The sequence below is a fragment of the Euleptes europaea genome, chromosome 2 (genome assembly GCF_029931775.1).
Source record: "Euleptes europaea isolate rEulEur1 chromosome 2, rEulEur1.hap1, whole genome shotgun sequence".
Lineage (NCBI taxonomy): Eukaryota > Metazoa > Chordata > Lepidosauria > Squamata > Sphaerodactylidae > Euleptes > Euleptes europaea.
The window spans coordinates 120,746,833-120,759,222 of NC_079313.1; positions in this window are offsets into that span (position 1 = coordinate 120,746,833).

Consider the following 12,390-nt stretch of genomic DNA (forward strand, 5'->3'; position numbering starts at 1 on the left):
TGGGACGTGTCCAAGTAAATACAACAAAGTGGTGGCACTTTAAAGACTGACAAATTTATTGTGACATAAATTTCATAAGCCAGAGTTTACTTCCTCAGATGCATGAAATGTTATACTTAGTGGACAGAGCCCACCTTTTGGCACCCTTAGAACACATACAAAGAATATGTGTATACAAGGTGAAAATAATAATTAAAAGTAATAAAATACAAATGATACAAAAATTCCAGTGATGTAACTTCCCCTGCACACCATGTTGAATGCTCTAACTGAGGCTTCCCTAATGTGGTACCCGTGGGAGCCATGGCATCCACCAACACCTGTCCTGGCACCTGCCACGTGTTTTTAGAAATGGGTGGGGCCAAATGGGGCTCCTGTCCCGTTGGCCACTGGAGATCTGATTGGCTGTACAGATTAAAATAACCAGTGTTGGTTTAATTTTCTCACTATTTCCCAGTGTATTTTTAAAAAATTAGTCCTCTTGTCTCGGGCACTTTGGCTTCCTCTGTGTGTATGTGTGTATATGTGTGTGTGTGGTTGGCTCCACCTCCCGTGGGGGCCATTTTGTGGTTGCACCCCCCACACACACCCTGTGTCAGAGTTCCAAAGGAACCCCACAGGCTCAAAAAGGTTGGGATGGAACCCTTACTCTGACTCAAAGGCCATCTGGAAAAGGAAGGTCTTCAAACCTATCTGGAAGGCCTTGTGGGAAGTAGCCATTCTCAAATCCTTTGGCACAGATGGATAGACCTTGCTACCTGCAGTCATGCACTGTACTATATGGTGACCACATCTGAAGCAGAAAATGAATGTATGAATGTGATCACTGATCCTTTATGCAGCTCTTTAAATATCTAAAGCACTTTACAAAGTTCATTAAGTTCCAAAACACTTTACGACGTCCATTACATTTTCTTCAGTAGGTCAATATAGGGGGTTACAGCATTATGTATTCCCAGCGATGTATTAAGAGTTTGAAAACGTTATAAAAAATACTGTTCGTACTTTGTTTGGCCCCTTTAGCTGTGAAGACGTCTTCCAACCATTTTTTAGCTGTAGTATCCAAAAACCCTTTTAAAGCGATGTTTTTTATAACATTTTAAAACTCTTACTACATCAGTGGGAATACATAATGCTGTAACCCCCATAGTTTGTAAGTGTGAAACTAAGTGCCATAGTACAATTGTATGCATAGTCATCTAAGCCCATGAACATTCCCCTGGATGGAAGGATTTTTGCCTTTCCCCTGTTCCCTGGGAGCAGCATTTTAGGGAGCATTTGGGGCTGGAGCAGTAAGGGAGAGGAAAAAACCTCATACTTCCACCTGTGGAAATAATCCATGGATCCAAGCCGTTGGTCTTAAAAAATTGAAACTCTGATAAGGATGGCACTGTAAGACTATCACTTGGCAACAGAGCATACTAGCTGAAAGTTATATATATATATATATATATATATATATATATATATATATATATATATATATATATATATATATATATATATATATATATATATATCAAAACCCAGGTTTGAATCCCCACTTGCGCCATGAAAGCCTGCTGGGTGACCTGGGGCCTGTCACACACTCTCAGCCTCAACCCTAGCAAGTATTTGGATGGGAGACCTCCAAGGAATACAAGGGGGGGGGTGATGCAGAGGCAGGCAACGGCAAACCACCTCCCAACGTCACTTGCCTGGAAAACCCTATGGAGTCACCATAAGTCAGCTGGGACTTGTTGGCAATATTTTTTAATTTGTTTAATGATATTTTTTAATACTACTCTGTTTTAGTTGCAAACTGCCTTGGTGGCTCTGATTGGGCTGAAAGGTGGGAGCTAAATCAAGTAAGTAAGTAAGTAAGTAAGTAAGTAAGTAAATAAATAAATAAATAACTTCTCTGTTTAGAGCAGGGGTGGGGAACCTTTTTGCTGCCAAGGGCCATTTGCTCATTTATAACATCATTCGGGGGCCATAACCAGGTGTAGTTCTCCCGGCGTGGGGGGGGGGAGAGGCTAGGGTTGCCAGATCTCCAGCCACTAGGGGAGGGCACACAGAGAAGGCCTGGATGGCACCCCCCCTCCCCCTCCCCCCTGCTAGGCGGGAGGGCAGCCAGCGGTGGGTCCCAAGCAAATGAGGCACCAGGGGGGCGCAGCCCGCAGCCGATCCTCAGGGAAGGAAGGGAGGAAGGAAGGAAAACAGAGAAATGGAGGGGGAGAAAAGGACGGAAGGAGACAGACAAAGAAAGAGACGAGGGAAAAAGGGGGAGAAAGGAGAAAGAGTGACAGAAAAAGAGGAAGGGAGAAAAGCCTTCCCCCCCACACACACACCCGCACATGCTGGCCCCACGCAACCGGGCCCCAGGCTCCCCACCTCCCCCAACACACACACACACAGACGGCAGCAGACGCAGCCCCACGCGACCAGGCCCCAGCCTCCACGCCCTCCCACTCCCCTACCCCGAGTCTACAAAAGGCCCTCCAAGCCCGATCGGCTCCCGTGCACATGTTCTGCCGCTGGGAGCCACCGGCCTCTCCCCCCCACTGACCGCTTGACAGGCGGCGAGAGGGGCTTACAGTGTGCTGCTGTGTTTCTGCATGCCTCAACTGTAGGGGGCAGCCTTGGGGGAAGCATCCCTCCTCCTCTTCCCTCCTCTCGCTGACCAACAGCCGACGAGAGGAGGTCCAAAGGGCGCCACGGCCCCAGGAACACCCTCGGGGAGGGCTGCGCCATGCTGCGCCTCTGTGGCTTGGCCCTGGAGCTCTCGAGGGCCACTGAAAATGTCCTTGGGGGCCGCATACAGCCCCCGGGCCGGACGTTCCCCATCCCTGGTTTAGAGTGAGTCCGACTGAATTCAATATCTCTGATCATAGAATGGAGCTCAAAGTCTTGACTCAGCTGTCTGACTATTTGGGAAAACTTTATATTTTAGCAATCTTTTGCTTTCCTTCCAGATATATGTTTAAACGGATCCATGTGTGTGTGTTAAGTGCTGTCAAGTCGATTCCGACTCATGGCGACCCTATGAATGACAGTCCTCCAAAATGTCCTATCTTTGACAGCCTTGCTCAGATCTTGCAAATTGAGGGCTGTGTCTTCCTTTATTGACTCAGTCCATCTCTTGTTGGGTCTTCCTCTTTTCCTGCTGCCCTCAACTTTTCCTAGCATGACTGTCTTTTCCAGTGACTCTTGTTGTCTCATGACCAAAATCCGATAGCCGCAGTTTAGTCATTTTAGCTTCTAGGGTTAGTTCAGGTTTGATTTGATCTATAACCCATTGATTTGTTCTTTTGGCAGTCCATGGAATCCGTAACACTCTCCTCCACCACCACATTTCAAAGGAATCTATTTTCTTCCTATCAGTTTTCTTCACTGTCCAGCTTTCACACCCATACATAGTAATAGGGAATACGATGGCATGAATTAATCTAGTCTTGGTGGCCAGTGACACATCCTTACACTTCAAAATCTTTTCTAGCTCCTTCATGGCTGCCCTTCCCAGTCTCAATCTCCTTCTGATTTCTTGGCTGCAGTCTCCCTTTTGGTTGATGGTGGAGCCAAGGAATAGAAAGTCTTGAACAATTTCAATTTCCTCATTGTCAACCTTAAAGTTGTGTAATTCTCCTGTAGTCATTACTTTTGTTTTCTTGATGTTCAGCTGTAAACGGATCCATAGCTCCTTCTTACTGTAACTACCGTCAAAGGGCATATATCAGCCTACCTGTAGTGCTCATATGTCAGCATATAGTTTGTGACCTACCAACCCAAATGCAGTCTGAGAGCTATGTATTCTGGCCAACTATAAAGCTTGCTTGTTCTGCCTGTCTGGCACTGCAAAAATGAAAAGAAGCACCTGGCAGCTACAATGCGGTCAGGGTTGTCAACTCCAGTTTGGGGAAGCTCCGGGGAGATTTGTTGGTAGTGTCTGGGAAGGGCAGAGTTTGGGGCAGGGAGGGAGTTTGGCGGGGACATGATGCTATGTAGACTCTGTCCTCTGAAGCTGCCAATTCCGCCAGGGGAACTGATCTCTGTACTCTGGAGATCAGTTGTAGCATTGGGAGTATTCCAAGCCCCCCCACCCCGCAAGTTGGTAACTCATGAACTGGTGAAGTGGCTCACCCATAGCAGAAATGGAACCAATCTGAATGGCTCCCTCAAAGATGATAAATGACACCTGTGTTATCTGGAAACACCCCTTCGATGTTTATTTCTAGTCTGTGTCACCATTTGCTAATTTCAAGGCTTTAGATTCCAGTCTTGGAGGTGGGGAGTGGGGAAACACCCAGTATCTTGTTGTGCTAGTTTTACAGGTAATGCGTTAAAAAAGCATAGCCAAGGCATTGCCTTCTCAACGTCATCTGTTGTTGCTCACAAATGACCAACAGATCTGGTCTGTAATGATAACTCATCTGGTAATTATATATTACTTCGCAAGAGGGTGGAAAGCCTAGATTTTGAGCACTGCAGAACGTTTTCTAGCCGGACACTTCAAAAAACCAAAAATAATTGTCAGTAAACATTTTGTGTGGGAAAAGTGATGTGTAGAGAAAAATGCCAAATCTCATATCTATGATAGGATGGCCCAAATGCTGTGATTTGTGTTATTTGCAAAAGATTTTAATTGTCTAATAATTTCATAGCCTTTAAATGTGAAAACGAATTCATGGTTGGTATATGGATTCCTAATGCCATAACATCGCCTTGCTGGGGTTTTGCTATTTCATGTACAACCAACTTTCTTCTGCCAGTAGTGGTTAAGAGCAGTGGTTTGGAGTGGCGGACTCTGATCTGGAGAACCAGGTTTGATTCCCTACTCCTCCACATGAGCGGCGGTTGCTAATCTGGTGAACTGGGTTGGTTTCCCCACTCCTCCACATGAAGCCAGCTGGGTGACCTTCGGCTAGTCACAGTTCTCTTAGAGCTCTCTCAGAGCCACCTCCCTCCCAGGGTGTCTGTTGTGGGGGGGGGGAAGGGAAGGTGATTGTAGGCTGGTTTGGTAGAGAAAGTCGGCATATAAAAACCAATTCCTCCTCCTCCTCCTTCTATTATAGAGCTATAGATGGCTTAATTATATAGAACTCTCAGGAGATCTCCCACCCAAGCATGGACCAGTTCTCCAGACCTGGTTCACTTCAACACGTTTGCTGTATCATATGTCATATAGACATAAGCTTTCCTCTTTTACTGGATGTTTGTTGTGCTGCTGTTCCAGCATAAGACCATGCTGTCCTCCATTAGCAGAAGACAGAACAAACATCTGAAGAAGAGAAAGATCTATTTCTCTTTTCTGGGATCTTTTCAGCGAAGTCAGTATTCGTTTGAATCTGTGATAGAACCTGTGAAAGTTTTATCTTTTGCTTTACATCATCCCAGGCAGAATTGGAGAGCGAAATTTAGTTTAGTGACTTTGGTTACTGAATCTGTTAGGATCAGTAGCCCTGTAGAGAAATAAACTCAGTTCCTCACAGGACTGTTAAACAAAACTCAGATGCACTTGCTTTCGTAAGGTTAAGTTGAACTAACACAAAACATAGTTACATTCTCACAGTCTATATCTATCTATCTATCTATCTATCTATCTATCTATCTATCTATCTATCTATCTATCTATCTATCTATCTATCTATCTATCTATCTATCTATCTATCTATCTATTTTGCCAGTGCCTTCCCCAGTCATCTTCCCTTTATCCCCAGCAAGCTTTTACCGACCTCGGAAGGATGGAAGGCTGAGTCAGCCTGGAGCCGGCTACCTGAAACTGACTTCCGTTGGGATCGAACTCAGGTCATGAGCAGAGTTTGGACTGCAGTGCTGCAGCTTACCACTCTGCGCCATGGGGCTCTATGGAGTTCCAACTGTCAATAACACCTCCCAGAATGCTTTGCTCTCTCCCACCAGCAGACTCAAGAGTCAGTGTTCCAATGCAAGCCTGCAATATCCGCATGGAGAGAAAAAAAGGGACAGTGCAAACAATAGGGGACACTCCATCCCTATGATCCATAATGTGGTGCCCACAGACAGAATAGCACCCAGCAATGGGTTTTCTGGCGCCTGCCCCCTTCCTTCTCTATTAAAGGTCTAGTCTTGAGTTTCCTTTACCTCAGTGGAACACAAAGTCTTTCAGGAGACATCACTTTGCAAAATGTGCAAAGCAGAATTGTTCAGGAGGGCATTCTTGTAGAGAAGGCAAAGCCCCAGTGTAATGGATTAGCTCAGGAGGTGACTTTTATTAGGGATGAAATTTTTCCTACATTAATTGTCTTGTTGCCTTACACAGATAGGTACGCATATGTTGTTCTTGTTTTTTCCCCTCCCTGTTCTACAATCCCAGCCCAACTGCATATCTTACTAGGAATTTTTGCTGTTAGACCCAGATGTTATCATAATTTGTAATCTACTTAGAGATTTACTGCTGTTGTATTTTGTAATGCATTTACTGATTGATTAGAATGTTTTTTTAATCATACATGTAATCCGCCTTAAATCCCAGTGTGAAAGGTGGACTACTACTACTTCTATTACTACTACTGTTACCACCACCACCACCACTACTACTACTGCTGCTACTATTAAATTGGGTCTGCTGGGAATATCCATTCAGAAAACAGCTGCCTCCATCATATTGGGAACTTCCCAATATTTTGTGAGTGGTGGGCCCACCCATGGCATCCACTTTGTGGTGGCACCTATGTAGGATTGCCAACCTCCAGGTGATATCTGGAGATCTCCCGCTATTACAACTGATCTCTAAGCAACAGAGATCATTTTACCAGGAGAACATGCTGCTTTGGAAGGTGCACTCTATGGCATTATATCCCATTGACGTTCTTCCCCTCCCCAAACTCCACCCTCCTCAGGCTCCACCCCCCAAAACCTCCCGCCGATAGTGAAGAGGGACCCGAGAAGGCCCTCTCCCAGGTTGCCACTCACCTAATCTCAGAAGGCAAGGACACGTGAAGCAGAGGCTCAGAAGATGACCTTAGCAGACAGTTAGGTTCATTTGGGGGTAGGCAGTCTTTTCTGCATTTAAATGTCCCCCGTTTCCCTTCATATCAACCAGTTAGCAGGATTCTATCTTCTTTTACATGTGTCTTGGCTGCTGCGTTGTGACGTTAGGACCATTGCGCTCAAAGGACTTCAGCATTCTTGATTTTGTATTGGATTACAGTGCCAGTGTTTGTGATTCATGCGTACCTTCCAGCAAAGTTTGTACTTTAGAGTCAGGCTTCCTGAAACATCATTTCAAGCCCTTGGAAATATCTTTCTTGAACAATGAAAAATGTCCACCTTGTTATGACAGTTTTACAAGCGCTGAAGTGCACTACAAGTAACTAGGTATATGCCTTTCTTGAACAAGTAATTTATTACAGTACTGCAGAGCTGATCATATCTGCTTCCCTTGCATATTTTGAGGCCACCTTTTAATTATATAAATTTCTTTTTGTGTTTCTAGAACTGGATGCAGACAAAAGAGCCATACCGTTGATTGCATTTAAAATGCTGAGCAGGCTGGCCCAGATATTCGGAGCCTTTTTTTTTTTTTTTTGTATATTTGAAGAGGACACAAATCTTTGGCCTCCAAATGAATCATTTCATCATATCTCTGGGGGTGGGGGGTGGGAACTGATATCACAGGAAAGAGGGAGCTCATAGTGTATGAGACCTAGGGTTGCCAGGTCCTACCTGGCCTCGGGCAGGAGCCTCATCCATATTGCCATGAGCGCTGGCTTCTCACGCATTCATAGCACAAATCTGTTATTTCCGGGTTGCAGCGCGCATGCGGAACGCTCTAGCAATTCCCCTCCGAAAACTTTATGGAAACCATAGAGTTGGGGGGGGGAGATTGCTAGAGTGTCACCAGCACTTCCAGAGACTCACCACCCACATCACTCAGCACGGTGGCCACCATGCAACTGGTCCCAACCTGGCAACCACCATGCCTTGCCTAGGGTTTCCAGATCCCACTTCGCCACTGGCGGGAGGCTTTTGGGGTGGAGCCTGAGGAGGGTGGGGTTTGAGGAGGGGAGGGACTTCAATGCCATAGAGTCCAATTGGCAAAGCGGCCATTTTCTCCAGGTGAACTGATCTCTATCAGCTGGAGATCAGTTGTAATAGCAGCTCTCCAGCAAGTACCTGGAGGTTGGCAACTCTAGCCTCACCTGGAGGCCACTGAGGAGCTTGGCCCAGTCAGCCACTGGGAGCCACTGTGCAAGTCAGCCAGACTTTTCCCAGTGTGAGAAAGAGGGAAAGCAGAAGACAGGGGAGCAGATGCAGGTTGGTTGGCTGGTTGCAGGAAAAAGGGAAGGCTGCCAGGGAAGGAAAAGAGGAAATAGTGGGGGGAGGGGATACAGGGGAAATGAGATGCCCTGCAAGGTCTTGCGGAGCCCCCACTTGTTAATTCTGTAATTTGAGATCTGTACTTTTTAACATGCAAAATTCATGGAAATTTCCATTGGAGCCACGTGTGTATCTCAGTTAAAAACTCAGCCAAGAGGCTAGTGCCTGTTTCTGAACATGTTCTGAAGCTACGCAAACATATCTACAGAGGGAAAAAGTATTTTAAAGTATAATGAAGACAGTGGTAACCGAGGGGACTTTTGCTACATTAACAATGACTCCAATGCCAGTAACAGCTAAGATAAGATATTTGTTTATGTTGATGAAATTGTACTTCTCCTTATCACTCTGCAAACACCACCCTAATCTATTTCTCTCCTTCAACATTTTATTTACATGATTCTTCTGTCTTTGAAGATTGCATTGAAGCTTAGACTATAATGGAGGAGTTTGATTCTGAGGGTAAATAACATATTTTGCATGCACTAGAGAGGGTTTTATTTCCCCAGGGGTTTACGAAACAGTTGTCTGAATTGTATTTTGCTGATTAGGGTGTTTAATTTATGCATAACTTTAGAACTGGCAAACTAAGTATAAAGGTATCTTGTTTGGTTTTTCATTCATCTGAAGATGAACTCAGCGTAAAATGAGATTTGGACATCTTTTCAACAGTACAAAGTAACCAGATTCCATTTCATCTATTTTACTTAAACCCTATAGCTGTATGTATATCTACATCTAATCATGCCCTGATCTGGAATACCAGCAACTTCATTCATCTTAATTTAGAATATTCTTACTCTTCTTATCCAAAGGATTCAACACATATCATCTCTTTTTATCCTCACAACAGCTTTGTGAAGGTATGTCTGCACTATGTATTTGTATATCACATTAATTCTCATGGCTTCCCATCAAAGAATTCTGGGAGTTTAGTCCAGAGAATCCTTCTATTAGAAATCCAATTCTACCCCTTTCCAGAGTCACCTGTCCAGAGAACTAACCAAAGTGTGCACCAAAGTTGTCGTGTTCTCTGTGTTGGAGGACATTCCTGTAGGATATTCCAAAAATTCTAAAATGGATGCTCTAAAAAGAGTCAGCAAATAAATCTTTAATTGCTATTTCATGAGGTGTAGTTTAAATTAAATCTGAAATTTAAGCTGTTCCCCATGGGAGACGTTTTATTACTATTAGCATGAGAGAGTCTGCACATCCAATACCCAATCTGTAACGCACCCACCAGTGTACACATGCACAGAAATATACACATTATAACAAGCTTACATACCTGCATTGACCATAGTCATCTCATACTGCATAGCTTTGTATCATACCTAGTGTTCAATTAACTTGTGACATAGGATAAATTCTGCAGGTCTAATACCCAGTGGCCCCACACTTGCGTGAGGCTCCAGAGAGACAGTGCTCAGAAAAGTAAATTGTGTTTGGAGGTGATTATACAAAGGTATCCCACTGATGACAAGCTATTTGCAACAGATGGCTTTATAAGTGTGGGGGGACAAGAACAATACAATCTAAAAAAAATGATGGGACGAATGAACCCCATGAATGAAATGTGCCTTGTACATCTCTTCTTTGATTTAGTTTGTTGTGTCCACTGGCTTTTCTTCTGGTATAGTGCCATGGAAGCTTACTGGGTGATAGGGTTTCCAGGTCCCTCTTTGCCACCGGTGGGAGGTTTTTGGGGCAGAGCCTGAGGAGGGCGGGGTTTGGGGAGGGGAGGGACTTCAATGCCATCGAGTCCAATTGCCGAAGTGGCCATTTTCTCCAGGTGAGATGATCTGTATCAGCTGGAGATCAGGTGTAATAATAGCAGATCTCCAGCTAGTACCTGGAGGTTGGCAACCCTACTGGGTGAGGGCCAATCATACTCTTTCAGCTCAACTCATGTCACAGGGTTGTTTCAAGGATAAAATGGAGAAGATTTCCAAGTTTAAATCCCCTCTCTGCCATGGAAGCTCACTGAGTGGCCTTGGGCCAGTCACTCATCCACAGTCTAATCTACCTCACAGGGTTGTTGTGAGGATAAAATGGAGGTGAAGAGAATGGTGTGAGCCACTTTGGAGCCTCATAGTGGAGAAAAAGCCGGGGATGAATTAAGTAAGTAAATAAATAAATTCTGCAATGTGTGACTGTATTTTGGGGGGGAAGGTATGGTAAAAATATTTTAATATAAAAAGACTATATTAGATGATGCACTTTGTAGATGGTATTTGATCACTGGCAGCTTTTGAGATTTCATATTCAACAGCTCCCCAAATCACCAGAAGCTGATAAATCTCAAACTTTCAAAGTGTGAAGAGAAAAATTTACATTCATAATAAAAACAATTGAAATATGCAACTATGTTCCAGTTCAAAAAGATTGCCTGTATGCAGATGAGCAGTTAGGCGGAACTTGATTATAACGTTCGGCATCTCTTCAAGGCAGCTGTTAGGTAATAAACTACAGATAGAATAACAGCCTTATCTTTACCAGATAGCAAAAAAATGCAACTGTGTATTCATATGCTGTCGGTATAGATATGAAATTTGGAGTTGAAATCTGCATAGCATAATAAAAATGGCATTTGGGGGTGAATTTTGAATCCTTACTGTATCCATTTTAACTTTACACCAGATACTGTTGTTGCAGGCGCAAATGCCAGACATTCTGAATGGCCGACTCTCCCTATGAGCTAGCTTTGATCCTGCAAACCGACTCTGAAGAACAACACATGTTGCCCTATATTTACCAGGTACTACGGTTGCCAACCACCAGGTGGGGCCTGGAGTTCTTCTTGAATTACAACTGATCTGCAGAGTACAGAGATCAGTTCCTCTGGAGGAAAAGGCAGCTTCAGAGGATGGACTCTATGGAATCACATTCCTCCTGAGTTCCCTCCCCTTCACCACACACTGTCCCCAATCTCCAGGAATTCCTCGTCCTGGAGTTGGCAACCCATGAGGTAAATACTTCTTCAGAACTGAGCCTTTGGAACTGACCGCTGAACTTGAAGTAAGTTTGCAGGGCACGTTCAGAAGCAACCTTCCAAAAAGTAGGGTTGCCAGCCTCCAGGTGGTGGCTGGAGATCTCCCTCTATTACAACTGATCTCCAGCCAATAGAGATCAGTTCACCTGGAGAAAAAGGCTGCTTGGGCCATTGGACTCTATGGCCTTGAAGTCCCTTTCCTCTCCAAACCCCACCCTCCTCAGGCTCCGCCCCCAAAAATCCCCAGATATTTCCCAACCCAGAGCTGGCAACTCTACCAAAGAGGCTGTAAAATGATCCTTTTAAGATTTATGTTATCTTGAGTCATGGAACATTTAATGGTAGTTTAATCTTCAATAGGTGTAGTACTAATTTTTAATATTTTATATTTTTCATATGGATTAAATGAAGAAGAGAATGTTATAAGCCTCTTTGGGTCCACATTGAGGAGAAAAGTGAGGTATAAATGAAATAAATCAATAATAGTTTTGCATCCTTTTGAGACTCCAGCCTTTAAATAACAAAGGTTCTTGTGACTCCAATAAATGAATTAGCCTCTATGGTGCCACAAATGTTTTTGTTATATTGGCTGGGCTGCCACAAATGAACATAGCTCTGGAATTAACCTTTAAATATTACCTCTACACTTTATAATGCTGCAGTTCAAACTGGGAGAAGCTACAGGGGGGGAAACCCCCGAGTATTTTAATATTTATTTGTTTCTTTACTTAAAACATCTCTGTGCTACCTTTCCACCCAAATGGGGTCCCCAAGGCAGCAAATATTATTCATAATGATTAATAATATTTTATCCTCTCATATTCACGTGTTGCAATTTGTTGAGATGGAATGGCCGGGCCAAAGTGGCGAAGCCAAAGCTTCAGGAACCAAAAGGGGGGAATGAATTAATCAGCTCACTCGGTGATTTGCATCTGAATGGAATCCATGTTCTCTTAGTCAGAGAAACCCAACATGCCATGTGGCTTATCTCAACAAACACAATTACCCTGCACAGCTTAAAGGAAAACTAGCCAGGAGCATTCCTGGTAATCAGATCCCTA